Below are 15,157 nucleotides of genomic sequence, written 5' to 3' on the forward strand. Positions count from 1 at the left end.
TCAGGTTTGTCTGGCCCCCAAAGCCACTATTCCATTATTTCAAGTGGTTCCAATTATAAAAAAAAAAATATCACTGTGATTGAATCCTTAAAGCCCAAGAAGTTGTTATAGGAATTGAAAGATCAAATTTCCAGTCAGGAACATAAATGGCAATGTGATAACAGGTTACATATTGATAAAAGAACTATGATAGCAAACAAAATTGCTTCTTACATGCAGAATGTCAAATGGGCTTGTCCATCTATTTTAATCATTAACTTAAGTAAATATAAAAGCAAGCACCTGGAATTTAAGTGCTCCTTGATTATTTCATTTGCCAACATAGTAGTTTACTGTATCTATTGTCAGAATGGGAAACTGTCATCTCTGTTCCCTGTTTACAGGAAACAGAAGAACTTGTCTAGTGCATGAGACTGAACTGTGTTGTGTTCAAAGTGCATTTCTGTGTCAACTGCCATTTCTCACCTACTGTATCTGCAGAGCATCCAGGGTTAGAGCTAAGGCCATGATCACAGTTATAAACAATTAGGAATAAAGTAACAAAAGACAATCTCAAGGTCATGCTAGGATATCCATCAGGGAATTGCTGCTCTTCATGATCCATATGCCTCTTCCACTTTCCAGTAAAGCCATGATGAGAGAGCAAATGTATTTTAGCCTTTTTAAAAGCAAGTTCTCTATATCAAATCACAGCAAGATATTAAAGTCTACAAGCTACAGATATTAGATGCCACTTTGGGATGATGTCCAAGGCCTTATCCAGACCTAACTTTCTCTGATTCCAGGAAGTTAACAATAGTTAAGATAGAAAAGTCTCCAATGGGGTCTTCATAAGGTCCTGGAGCTGTCAGAACTTAAAGGGTCCATGACTTGAGTTTGGTTATATAAGACTACCCCTGGGCTCTTTCATGCTGCAGGAGTTAGTCAGTCAGTATGAATAACTGGGACAAGTTATAGGATTTCAAAGACCAAATAAATAACTTACGATCAGAAAATTCAATTTGTTCGTGAGGTGGAGAAAGGCATCCTGCCATTAAGCAGTCAGATGGAAAACATGCAAACCACAGTTTGTAGAAGAGAAAAGAACATTAAAAGCTCTTGCCCAGAAGCACAGGCAAGTGCAGGAAACATACTCAGCAAAGTCAACGTGTCTATTGTAAATGTGGGAGACAGGAGCCACAACACTGACTGAAATCCCAATCTGTGAAATAACCAGCAACATCACTCACAGGCCAATCTCTCCAATGGGGAGCACTGAGGAGTCTATGAGATTCACTCATGAGATGGGTTTGGAAAGAAGACTCTATTCAAGTGAAAATGCTCTCTGGGTCAGGCACGACAATGTGCCAGATTCCAGTGATAGGCAAAGATAGCACAAGGCACGATTTGACAGGGCCACCTTTTTCTATTAGGCAAAAAGTTAATGGGGTTCCTGGGTGGCTGTCAGTTAAGTGTCTGACTCTTGATACTGACTCAGGATGTGATCTTGCAGTCGTGAGCTCAAGCCTCACATTGAACCCTGCGTAGGGCTCCATGCTGAGCACAGAGTCTGCTTGGGATTCTCTTCATCCCTCACACTCTGCCCCTCCCCCACTTGCACTTTCTCTCTGTCCCAAAATAAATAAATAAACTTAAAAAAAAAGTTAATATCTTCTCTGGAAATAGAATAAAAAGCTCATAATAAAGCACACATTAATTACTGTTGCAAAGGATCTCAGAGAATTGCTGTGAATGGGGTAGTAGCAAAAATAATATTTCATTGTATATTCAAAAGTGACTATTACCTACAGCAAAATCTGGCTGCTTTTTGCTGCCTTCTTATCCTGGTGTCACCTCTTTTCCACATCAAGGAAACTGTGGTATGTAAAATCAGACCCTATAATACTGCTATTGTTTTGGCATTTCTTGTAATATTAAGGTAGTATAATCAGGGCCACTACTAGCCCATTTGCTACTTTTGTGCAAATTTGAAAAAGAATTTCCCTTCTTCCAGGTGGATGCAGTCCCATGTTGGGAGTATGCAGTTTGGCAAACAGAATGTGGGCTGGATTTTAGTCCCATTCACTCTCAGCCTGATGCCCTTATGCAGGTACAACATTCTTTCAGTCTCTAGAGGGTGGGGCCTGTTACATATGAGGTTCCATTATACATCAGTGGGTGCAGCAGGTGCTGTTGGGGCCTGGTCATATGCCCTCAATCATTCAGGAGGTCACCTGCAGCTTCAGTGTTCAGCTTCCTGTATAAGCTAAGACTTCTTACCTCAAGCTCCTGCAACTCTCTGCTTGAGGGCTTTTTCTAGCTTCAGGAACATGCTAGGTAAGACAGGGACTAATGTCAAAGGGTAGTCTTTAAATCAAATAGGGGTGGAATGGAGTTGGTGCGTACATTCCCCAGCCTCATCACCCCTAGGTGAATCAAACTGAGGTGCATCTGTGTGGTGTCTCATAGGTCCTCAGCAAGATTGAGCCCCAGTGGCCAGAGTGGCCATATGTTTATCAACACACTCTCTGTTGACTTTCTTTCCTTCCTTGCTTCATTTCTTCATTCCCTCTCCATGTTTCCTGGGATCATCTTCCAAATCTTTGTACCTAAATCCTTCCCTCTGAGTCTGCTTTTGGGGGAACGCAAAATAAAATAATAGGCTTCCTCACTATAATTCTAACTCTTGGTTTAATGTACCTGTCAATGTTTAGAGCTTTAAATCTAAATTGACCAGTGTAGAAAATTCTTCATGAATGGAAGTACTCTTTCACAGATCAGGTAACTTTAGGAAAGGAACAAACCACAGTATAAAGAGAAAAGCAGCAAAATGGTCATCCAGAGAACATACAATGAGAAAAGATTTCCACAACTGTCTTAAAGAAACTCTATTTAAAGGAAAAGCAAACCACCTATCCTGGCAGTGTCAGTAGGGGAGGAAGAGCAGGAAGAAAACTGAATGACTGTGCTTATTAGTATCTGTGTAATAGAGAAGAGTCTTCAGGTTTAGTGTGCCTATCTCACATGGAAGTTTAGGAAGACAGAATGAATAAAGGGGCGAAACCACAATTCTCTGAACCTCACCGCAGGAGCTTGCTGGAGGCTTGCCACAAAGAGAAGCAAATGGGCATGGGGACAGACACAGTATGGAACAGGTGCTGCTCATCCATCCACCAAGTTTTGAAGGTAGTTCCCAAATGTGGGGACTCAATCAAGCATTTATAAAGCCCTTACTATGGTATATGGTATATACTGAGCACAGTGGTGGGCACTGCCTAATGGGGGCCCAAGAGAGAACTGGACATAAACTTTGTCCACAAGGAACTTGAAGATTAGTAAAGAATATAAGATATGCCAAGGCATTTGGAAGAGGCCAAAATAACTATCCACAAAAACAACTGCCTACTAGGCTCTAAGAATCTTAAGATCAGGGCTGTATTAACCATTATATGGCCTATAGGACAGTGCCTTGAATATGGTAGGTGCTCACAGATGCGTGGTGTTTGAGTAACCCAAAGAAGAATCTTATTCTGTAACACGAAATTTCATGGAAAGGCAGAAAAGGCAAAAAGCCATTGTGGCTAGGGGAATATGAGAAGGCTCATGGAAGAGGGGGCATTGGAGCTGATTGACAGTTCCAAAATAAAGTATACCAAAGTAAAATGGACTCTGTTGACTTTTCCTTTGCTTGTTGGCAGAGATCTGTGCTTAGGTTTGGAGATTTGTCTATTCTTCCATCTCTCCTTGCTGTCTAATGGATGCATATTCAACTTTGACCTTTTAATATTTTTTTAAATGGTTTGCTGTTAAGACATTCTAAGTCACAACGTTTTCATCTCTTCACATCAATGGAAGGATATTATTTCATTGCTTTTACTACAGCCGAGGGACCACCGTCAGTTTATTTTTTATTGGTGTTCAGAGATATACTTACAAACACAAAAGTTCATTTGAAGCTGAGAAACAAAAAAATGGGAAAATGTGCCCTATTTGGGAAAGCCAAGCCTCCCAAAGAGAAAAGGAGAGGCTGCCAAGTAGATTTATGTCTTAATTTGTGATTCTTCTTCTTCCAACTTATAGCACCCTACTTCTTGACACCCTCGCTCATTTTGCCTCTGCTAGGAATGACAACAGTAGGCACTCTGTGTATGACAAAGGAGCAGCACAGGTTTCTGTGGAAGACCTTAACTTAGGGAAACCCTTGGACAAGCAGTGGTCCCTGTAGATCCAACAGAATCAGCAACTGCCAGGTGGATAGATTAACTTTTCCTTAATTGTCCAACCACATGAAATTGCCATTTCTGTCCATTGGCAATTTGGGTCAACAAATGGTTGAATAGCAGCAGTTTTCCATTGTTCAAACTAATAGTTTTACAGGACAACTAGTACATCAGCTAAGAAATAAAAGTGAATAAATAAATCTTCAGGCTTTTATTCTCTGTTCTCAATTCTGGCCTTGAAATCTGTCCACATAGAAGGGATGTACTGCATAAAAATTCCTAGTAAGTCTAATGAAGACACCACAGGGAGAGTAGATTTAAATTATCTCAGTCCATGAACAAGGATGGGTAAGCAACAGAGAACATGTCTGTTCTTAGCCCAATCTAATGGTCACGCCTCTCTGGACTCCTCCCAGTGGTGCTGCTAGAAAGCTGATTCAAGTTCCTGCCCCTGTGACCAGCCAACTTCTGTCTCCCACTCTTACTTTTGGACACAGCGAAATCCCTTTATTTTGGTGTCTTCCCAGGCATCTCCAAAGCTACTTTGCTTCTACCCACCTACCCACATACTCCCTTCCCTTCCCTTTAGCTCTCCAGTAAACTTAGGTTCTAAAGGTTTAGGCTTTTGCTAAAAGTGTAGCCTTGGAGACTTTCTGCTTACTGATAAAATAAACTTCCCCTGGGGCAAGGGTTGTGGGAGGAAAAAATGGGAAGAAATGTAATTAATATCACAAATTATTTAGCCACAGGAGAATTTATGGTAGAGTGGTAAGGGTTAGAAATATGTAAGAGGTTCTCCTTACTAATTTTGCCTGGGTCAAACTAATTCTCTTGATACTTTAGACCATTTTAAGACCAAGAGAATATCCTGGAATCATTTCCCTCCAGGCCCTCTTCCTCTAGGGAAGCAAATTAGCATGGCCTGCACCCACAAAGGAAGGACCAAGGCTATTGTGGGTTTGTAGAACAGATTTGGGTTGGTTCCCACCATGTCTGAACTGGTTCATGAAAAATAATCCTGACAAAGAGCACAGGACTCATTTTCAGACATTTAGGATCAGAACAGGGCAGGACAAAGGAACTTCCTCTTTGAGCCCTGAGGTCAGGCTCCCACTTTGCATTTCTTTGACTCTTAGAGCCATTCAAAACTTTTGTTTCAAGACTGCTTCAGGCTCTTTGATGCCCATTCACATGTGGGCGGCACTGGTTTATGTTTAAATGTTGGTTTTTTTGTTGTTGTTGTTGTTATTGTTTTTATTTGACTTTCCGTTTGCCCAGTTACCTGGGTGATTGATTTGGCTTTTTAAAAAGCCACTTTCAGAAGCCTTAACTTTCCATGCACCACTAACAGCAAATATTTCAAGCCTGAGTCAGACAGCCACTGTCTTTGGGGAGGTCACCATGGTGAGGACTTCTCTTCATTGGTGTTCTCTCCCGCATGAGATCCAGCCAAGGAAGTGTCTAAAGGGATGAGCTGGAGAAGCTCTTGATGCAAAAAGAAGTTGGAGTTTCAGCCAGGCCTTCTGAAATTCCATGCAAAGGTGCACTTGGATGATTTAGAGAAAACAGTAAGCAACAGAAAGTAAAAGAATAGCTGACATAACTCTGCTCCAGAATGGTCTGTTAAACAATGTTGTTTTCTGACATCATCTTGGAAAAGTAGACAAAAGGACCTCACCAGAGGAATATGTATCAATGACAAAACCTTTATGCTGGATAAGAAATGAGAGATAGTAAAAATGGATTAAAGCATCCTGTGGAGTTAGGAAGCAATAAAACATATATGAATAAATCTTCATTTAGGACGGGAATCTCAATGCCAAGAAAAAACAAACAAACCTGCAGCTCACTGAGTTAGGACATGTTCTTTTCTTAGTTCCTCAATGTGTAAGAGGAGTGAGGAGCTTCCTGGCTTGTTGGGAAGAAAAAGCTTCAGAGGGAAACAAAGGGGGGCAGGCTTAGGCTTGTTGGTGGGGCTGAGCCGTGAGCAGATGAAAAACTAAAACAACAGTCACAATGATGAAATGCTTCTAAATGGCCTCAGAAGGACTTGGAATGAGGCCCCATATCCACTATTTGACCATTTAATCTCTGTGTGTGATAGAATAATCCAATATGCATTTTCCTCTTCCACTCTGCGCAAAAGGTTGTAGAGGTTGAAAGACAGCAGTGAATGGCACCTTACCTTATGAATGTGGAACTGAAAGGTATTGAAAAACCAAAGGAATTCTTTTTGATATCTATTTAGTACCACAATCATACAATGTCAACCCTGAGGTCATAGGTTTAGCAAGCTTCTCCACTTACAGAAGAAAAAAGATACTTAGGGGGAACTGAACCCCCCCACTCCATTTTTTAACCAAGAGCCTTTAAGTAATTTTTCATGGCACTATGAGTTCTGGGGTCATTTTCAAATATTGAGCTCACCCTCTGTCCAAAGATGGTGTGGGCAACTTTTTCTCCTCATAGGCTAGCTCACGTAGGATGTAATTCTTAGCACAGCTTCACAGCAGAAAGGGGGTTTGTCTCTTAGCTTAGGAAAGAATGATGAGACTAGAAACCCATAACCCAGAGCAGAACACAGATCTTGCTTCAGTCATTGCCCTTCCTCTTACCATCAGAGTTTGGATAGTCTGACAGATACTGAAATTTTCCTAGAGAAGTTCATTCTCAAATATTGATAGGACATCAAGAGAATGAAGTTGCTTACTATGGAAAGAACACGACCCTATAAACACAGGAAATGACTAACCGTAAAACGGATATTTTAACAAGTGATGAAACTAGATAATTTTTGTTATTTATTTGCTCTTGTACAAAAATGACAACTAGAAAAATGAATCAAAGTTCTGGCTGGGCCTTAGAAACAACTTTTGATGGGTCAATCTACCCCTTTCATTCATGACTAGCCCCTTCCCCACACCTGTCACCTACCCGTCCTAGCATCCTTGGTGAACAGTACGGCAGAGAGGGAAGAGCCAGTATTTTGCAAACTGGGCATATTACCACAATATATATTCCTTAACTAAGTAATTTCATTTCCTTGGACAAACAGCTTAACCTTGCCTGAACCCCAATTATCTTATCAGTGAAATGGGGATACTCATACTTTCCCTATACCAAAGCTTACTGTGAGAATCAACTACAAGAACACAAAGGGAAGACCTCTGGCCACTGAAGAGTGCTGTATGCAAGTGCGGTTCTACAAAAATGGAGCTGTAAGGCTGACATTCTGTAGAACACTGCTTCTTGCATAGAACATCCGATTAACCATAAAATGTAGAGAGATAAGTGATGACACTTTTAAGAGTGGTTAAAATTGTCTGTGGATTTCTACTTTTTGCAAAGACTTCTTATGAACATAGATACCTTTCGCCTTTTTTGAGGATGTACCATATTGCCCTATACTCTATTTTTCTTTATAAGAATTTCAAGATCCTCTTTTTTTAATGTGCTGATTAAAAAAAAAATTTAGGTTTATTCATTTATTTTGAGAAAGAGGGCAAGTGGGATAGGGGAAGAAAGAGAGAGAGGGGAGAGAGAATCTCAAGCAGGCTCTACACTGTCAGCCTGACACAGGGCTTGAACTCATGAACTGTGAGATGATGACCTGAGCTGAAACCAAGAGTCAGATGCTTAACCGACTGAGCCACCCAGTTGCCCACATGTGAATTTTTAAAAACTGAGATATAACTGACATACATTAGTTTCAGGTGTATACTATAATGATTCAATATATGTATATATTGCAAAATGGTCATCATAATAAGTCTAGTTAACATCCATCACCATGCAGTTACAAATGTTTTTTTCTTGTGAGGAGAATTTTTAAGATCTACTATTTTAGCAACTTTCAAATACACAATACAGTATTACTAACTACAGACCCTCTTCTTTATGTATCACATGCTGCCCAGTTCCCATGAAGGAGAGTGAGGACTTTACTTAGTAGCTCCCCTTAATTTTCTCAACAATTGAGATGTTATAATTACTTTTATCAACGGCATGTTGTTAGGACCATGCAGGAAAAAGTGTTTATTTTCAATTGAGAACTGACACATTTACATAAATCCCAAGCCCTAGGTTCTTCAGATTTCAGACTCTGTAAATTAATTTTATCAAAACAAAGAAGCAGAAGAAGAAAGCCTACATCACCCTGGAACCATTTTGTCTTATGCATTTATAAACTAATCCAAAGGCAGTGATGTTTGTTTCTACCTTCACCCTGCCCCACCACTTTAGATTTACATGCCTTTGCCATTGGGTCAAATTTGGGGCAGGGCTGGGGGAGAGAATGGATGTCAGAGGAGACACACATTTTATTTTTTATTCACACAAATCTGTTCAACTTTTATTACGGTCATGTGAGCTCTCTAGGCAAGAGAAAATTTTGAATGAACTCAGTTTTAGTGACCAGGAGTGGAAACATAAAAAGAACTATTCAGCCTCTCTGGTTTCAGAGATAAGTACAAAGGGTAACTGGCATTAAGTCTGTAGTAATAGCTGCTCTAAGTACCGACCATGATTTGAATCGCTCAATAACTGATTCTGGGGAGGCTAGAATATTTATCAAGCCATTAGGAGAGGCTGTTTCTTGCTGATAAGATGCCTACAACTGATGAGGTCCACCTGAAGACGCAGATGAGGCTGGGCTGAATTTATAGCCATTTTCAGTGAGAGCAAAAAATGTTCCTCTTAAGAACAGCATCAGACATTCATCAGCAAAATTATCAATCTGTCTCCTGGGGCGAGCCTATAGAATCTTCACGAAACACGGCTGGTGAACAAGGTGACTAAATACTAACTACACTTAGACTTGGCCAGAAAGTCAGAGTTTCCCTGATTTGGAGGCCGAGGAAGTAGGGATATAAGAGTCATTAACCTATGGATCTCACTTTTCAGAAAAATCTTACACTGAATTATAAGGTGCCAGATATGGGATGATCCTATGATTTAAAAAGTTAAATGACTCATTTTATGTAACTTGAGGGCCTTATTTTGGTTCATTACTATAGGGGGATAAGTTGCAATACAGGCAATTTTTTTTTTTTTAATTTTCTTTTTCAATGTTTATTTTTTTTGGGACAGAGAGAGACATAGCATGAACGGGGGAGGGGCAGAGAGAGAGGGAGACACAGAATCGGAAACAGGCTCCAGGCTCTGAGCCATCAGCCCAGAGCCCGACGCGGGGCTCGAACTCACGGACCGTGAGATCGTGACCTGGCTGAAGTCGGAAGCTTAACCGACTGCGCCACCCAGGCGCCCCTAGGCAATTTATTAAAGTCAAAAACAAGCAGCAATAAAGCAGCAATCACCTGCATTTTATTTTACCTCTGTGAAGCTTTGCAGCTATGTGTAACTTCAGTGCCAGCTTTTACATTTTGTATTTTTAAAAAATTACACATAGACTATTTCATATTTAAAATATATGACTTCAGCAGCTTTTGAAATTTAAACTGTTTTTTCCAGATAGATTTTATTTTTACATTTTTAAAAAATGTTTATTTATTTTTGAGAGAGAGAGCATGAGCAGGGGAGGGGCAGAGAGAGAGGGAGACACAGAATCCAAAGCAGGCTCCAGGCTCTGAGCTGTCAGCACAGAGCCCGATGTGAACTCAAACTCGTGAACCATGAGACCATGACCTGAGCAGATGTCAGATGCTTAACAAACTGAGGCACCCAGGTGCCCCCAGATAGACTCTATTTTTAAAAATAAAATCTATGATGAGAGGCAGATATGCTAACCATGTAGGGTGACTGGATGGTCTGTTCAGCAGACTAATGGCCCAAATCCCTTAATGCCTTTAATAGAACATTCTTCCTACCTTCTCCTTGGTTGATTTTCAAAGGGATATAGATTTGCTCTTTTTAAAAAAAGTGTACTTATTTATTTTGAGAGAGTGAGAGAAAGAGAGAGGGAGAGGGAGAGAAAACGCAAGCGGGGGTAGAACAGAGGGAGAGAGAATCCCAAGCAGGCTCCACGGTGACAGCACTGAGCTGACATGAAGCTGGATCCCAAGAACTGTGTAATCAAGACCTGAGCTGAAACCAAGAGTCAGACACTTAACCAACCGAACCACTCAGGCACCCCTAGATTTCTTCGTAATTAGCAACACAAAATCTCCCTCTTTCTAGGCTCAAACTAACTGCTTCCCAACATTTGCCTATAGCTTGCTTATAAGAAATAATATTTACGGAGGATTGATTGGAAAATAGTTATTTTACTCCACTTGATAGCCTAGATTTTTATTTCTGGATCAAACCAGATCATCAGAGAAATGGCTATTTGCTTCCTACTGGGTTCCCCCTGACCTTGAAGAATGATTTTTAGAAATGTGGATTGGTTTTCCAGCTTTGGCCTGCTTTTCAGAATTCTCTAACAAATAGCACTATATGATTTGTTGCTGTAAGGCTAGCTGTGGTGGAAAGCATCAGTTGTCTCCCACTCCTTCCCTCTGTCCCACCCAAACATCTACTGTAGGAGGAGAGCTCATTCTTCCAAGGTGGGAAAAGTGTGTGTGGATGTGCACATGTGTGTGCACACGTACATGCATGTGTGCATGTGCACAAATATGTTCTCATTTCATTTACACTTGTGGCTTCTCTGGCCTCCTTTTCAGCTTTGATCATGAAGACTCAGAGCCACCCTTGTGGCCCCACTTTGGGCTACTGCATACCTGTTAAGAGTACAGACTCTGAAGCCACACAGCCTGGCTTTGAATTCTGCTCTACCAACTGTAGCTTAACTGAATATTAGGATATTAGAAACAATATTAGAGATTATCTAATACTCAGTTGCCTCTCCTGGAGCCCTTTTCTGTTCGCTCCTATTGTGAATGTTACCCGAGTGCCTCTCACGTCTTCAGTATATTGGAGGGATTCATGACAAAAGTACTCTGAGTTCAAACTCAAATTCTTGCTGTTCTGCCACTTTCTTGGCAGCGTGTGAACAAAGGACAACAGGATGGATGAGGAACCTGCATCTGTAAGGTTGCTGCTGCATGGATAGCCTGAACCCCTTTCTTGGAGACCCCACTCCTAGTCTCCAGGGTGGCTATGCCCAGGAGACAGTATCAGTTCCAGAAAGCTTGGGCTTTGCTTCAGAAGCAGCAAAAACCAATGAGAAAAATCTTTCTTCTTTTCTGATGTGCCTTGTTCTGACACATTTCAGACACTAGATACACTAGATTCTGAGTTTGGGGCTTGCTGGAGAGCCTAGCCCTTACACTGGCACTAAACAGATAAAATATTAAGCACCAGTGTGCTCCCCAAATCATTAGCAGCTAGTCCACAGGTAATGAATTCAGCCGTAGGCTATTTGGGGCCTGTTGTTTTTATTTCCTACCCATAGCATGCACTTTTCGGTAATGAACTCTCCCTGCACAAAATGAAGGATATACACTGTGCCCCCAGAAGGCTTGGAATGCCTCATTTATGCCAGAAACGATGGCCCCGAGGGCTCCAAACCCTCCATCAGGAGCAGGGAGAAAAAAAAAAAAAAAAGACAGTCACATAGCTGTCTAGCCTTGCTGACTGGCTGGATGAGAAAACTCTATTTCTTAAATCAAATTACTGATTTGAAACAGTTTAGAGTATTTTAAAAGTCTGTAAAAATGGATCAAAATTAAATGGCACAACTTTTTCCCCTTCCATAATTATTTTAAATTCCTTCATTAGTTGACCATTAATTTTAATTCTTACACTAACCCTAGGAGGCTGGTGGCTTTGGCTCCTATCACATTTGAGCTCCTGTTGGAGAAGCCAAGTCTCAGAAGTTAAGTGGATTTCCAGAGATGTCCTGATAAGTGAGTGCAGACAGATTTCGAAGTCAGTCTTAGTTCCCTAGTCTGGTATTGAAACCTTCAAATTCCTACTAGTCTAACCTTAATAATCCCCCGAGGGAAAAAAAAAATTAAGTGAGGAAGAGCAATTCACTTTATATCAGGCTACACAAATATTTTCAGCAAAAGGGAGAAGCACATTTTCAATTTAGACAAGGTATCAGCTAGACAGACAAATTATGCAACCCTAAGTGAGTTGCTGAATTGTAAGGCTTTGGAATGGCATAAGTTCCATTCATTAAACTATCAAAGAAACTTTGTTTCATGTACATTTGTGATCATGGGTGTTTGGGGGGGGGTTATATTACCAGAATTTTGCTTATTGCCCTTTGGAATATAAATATCATACAGTTTAAATACAAGGTATTATTTGAAACTTGTTTCTTGGCACTAGACTCATGAAGTCAGCTACTAGTTATTTCCTGCCTGGCCTTTACAAAGGCTGTATTGGTCCTTTAGATCAATGCTCTGAATCATAGTGAGGGATTGTAGTGATTGTGCTTAAGAAATTGTCTTCAAATATGCAAAACAGTAAGTTAAGTGTGGAGTGAACTTGGCTATTTGATCTTTAAATCCAGAAGAATATTGCAAAAAAAAAAAAAAAAAAAAAACAAACCCCACACACAGAATGAGGGTTAAGGATGGGGGAGAGAGAAAATAATTCTCCTCTAATGTATATATTGATAAATTCCTTTCACTATGAATATTATTATGGCTAAAGGCTGAGCAGGGGCAATGTAATATGGCAGAACTGTTTAACAAATCTGGGAATGAATTTGTTTTCAGTGATTATCAGGTATCAGGACTGTTTGTATTATGACTGAAAACCCAACCCAAACTGATTCAAGTCAAGAGGAAATGTATTTGCTGATGTAAGCAGCCATTCCAGGCAAATCTGTTTTCAGACAAGGCTTTACTTAGCAGGGATACCAGGACCCAGTCTCTCTACCTCTGGGCTTGGCTCTGTTTTCTGTAATGTGTTGGACTCATTCTTTGGCTTCATGGGTTTCCAGGAGGTTATAGCAACTATTTCCTCTCATTATGCTCAACTTGAACTACAGAAGTTTCACTAAGAGTTTCATGGCATCTCACCATCTCTGTGGCCAGCAGAATCTGAAGTTCTGGATGGCTGTGCCTATGCCCATGACATCTATGGAGTTTGGTGTGGAGTCAGTTCTGCCATTACCTGTGTGGATTGAGAAGGGGAGGAGAACAGATACTCAAAACAGAATGGGGAACTGTTAAAGGAAAGAGGGTGAATGGATACCATAAGGCCAAAATCCTATTTCTTTTAACACAGCATGGTCATTAGTGGCAGTAATAAAGGAAAAATACATTGGAATTTTGCAGTCTTGGTACATTTGCATTTGCTCTTTCTTCTGCCTGGAATACATTTCCCCCACCTCTCTGAAGAGACAATTTCCTGATACCTTCACTCTGTCCCACTTACTTAACATTGTTTATTTCCTTTATGTAACTTTTCTCAATTTGAAAGTACTAGGTTTATTCACTTGTCTATTTCCTGTGTCTTCCCACTAGAATTATACTCCTTCAAGGCAAGGGCCTTGTTTATATTACTCACTTTTGAATCCTCGGCATCTAGAACAGTGCCTGATACATAAAGGATCAATAAATGTTTCATGAATAAATGTTTGGGACACAGAAACATAAAACACAGAGAGTGTATTAGAGATAAAACCACCCACTTTGTCAGATAAAGACAACAGTGTGAATCACTGCACTTCAGGCAGAGGTTCTGAATTTCTTTTGTGCAATGGACTCCTCTGGCAGTCTGGTGAAACCTATGGACCCCTTCTGAGAATATTTTAAAATGCATCAAAAAACACATTGGGTTTTCAATCAAAATTATTTAGGAATACAGTTATTAAACTAAACATTTATAAAATAGCAATATATATGCTTCTTTATTAATAGAGAAAATAACAAAAATTTCATGATGCACCTAATAAATACATGATTTTAAAGTAATGCTGACAATAAACAGTATTTCAAGATAACAGCAATACCTAGAATGTATATGAAATATATGTGATTTCTAGCACATTGGTAACAACGTCACAGGTCTGCTCATACTACAACTATAGCTTGTTGCCTACTATTGTAATTGAAGGAAATGCTAAACTTCTTTAGAGGTTACTGAAAATGAAGATGAAATTTTTTTCCCCATCTAAGATTATGGATCTCTGAATTCTATCTACAGACCTCTTGGGTGGGGGCTGTGGACAAAAAGGTACAAACTTTTAGTTATAAAATAAATAAGCTCTGGGGATGTAATATACAGCATGGTAACTACAGTTATTAATATCATATTGTATACCTGACAGTTGCTAAGAGAGTAGATCTTAAAAGTTCCCATCACAAGAAAAAATTTGTAACTATGTTACAATTTGTAATGATGGATATTAACTAGACTTATTGTGGAGATCATTTTGCAACATATTGAATCATCACATGTTGTACACTTGAAACTAATACGATGTTGCAAGTCAATTATATCTCAGTTAAAAAAAAAAGAATCCTGGGCTAAGGGCTTCAACACTCCACAAATGGGGCAAGATTGAGAATTAACATTAGAGCAATCAACAGTAATGCCTAAATCTAATCTTTAATTACCTAGTTGTGACAGTATTATTTCTCTCTCTCTCTCTCTCTCTCTCTCTCTTCCTCCCTCCCTTGCTCCCTCCTTATTATCTATGTATGAACTATTAGGATACTATGTATTTCTCACCAATAGAGGTAATTTAGTTCTCATTTAAATACAGTTTTCTTGCCCTCATAGTAAGTACTGAATTAAAGGACTCCTTAAGTACTGCTAAGGAAAAATAACCTGACCAGGTGATGTACACTATTGTTACCATTCTGGTTCTGTAATAGGAGAGAACAAAACTTCATAGAATGGGTGCTCCTACAGGGATAAACTGTTTAGCTCAAGTGTGTCAAGACCTACAATACATGCAGGGAAGAGTTGAGGACATTAGATAATTCTCTTCTATCACATGCTCACATATCACATTTTCCTTTTGCATGAGGAAAAGAATCCATTTATCATGAGTTTTCCTTTTTCCTGTAAATAATAAAATACAAATCCCAGTGGCT

The 15,157-nt window shown here is 39.8% G+C and overlaps 1 long non-coding RNA gene across 3 annotated transcripts in view; it reads right to left on the reverse strand.

Annotated features, from left to right (window-relative positions):
- Positions 1 to 15,157, reverse strand: part of LOC121028757 (uncharacterized) — a 360,230-nt gene that overhangs the window by 263,890 nt on the left and 81,183 nt on the right. Inside the window, exon 4 of one of the 3 annotated variants that reach the window (XR_005789419.1) lies at positions 13,133 to 13,226. The exons of the other annotated variants lie outside the window; for them this stretch is intronic. This is a non-coding gene — a long non-coding RNA (uncharacterized LOC121028757). The remainder of the gene's footprint in view (positions 1 to 13,132; positions 13,227 to 15,157) is intronic. 3 annotated transcript variants of the gene reach the window in all.

The sequence above is a fragment of the Herpailurus yagouaroundi genome, unplaced genomic scaffold, assembly GCF_014898765.1.
Source record: "Herpailurus yagouaroundi ecotype Mexico unplaced genomic scaffold, PumYag 100, whole genome shotgun sequence".
NCBI lineage: Eukaryota > Metazoa > Chordata > Mammalia > Carnivora > Felidae > Herpailurus > Herpailurus yagouaroundi.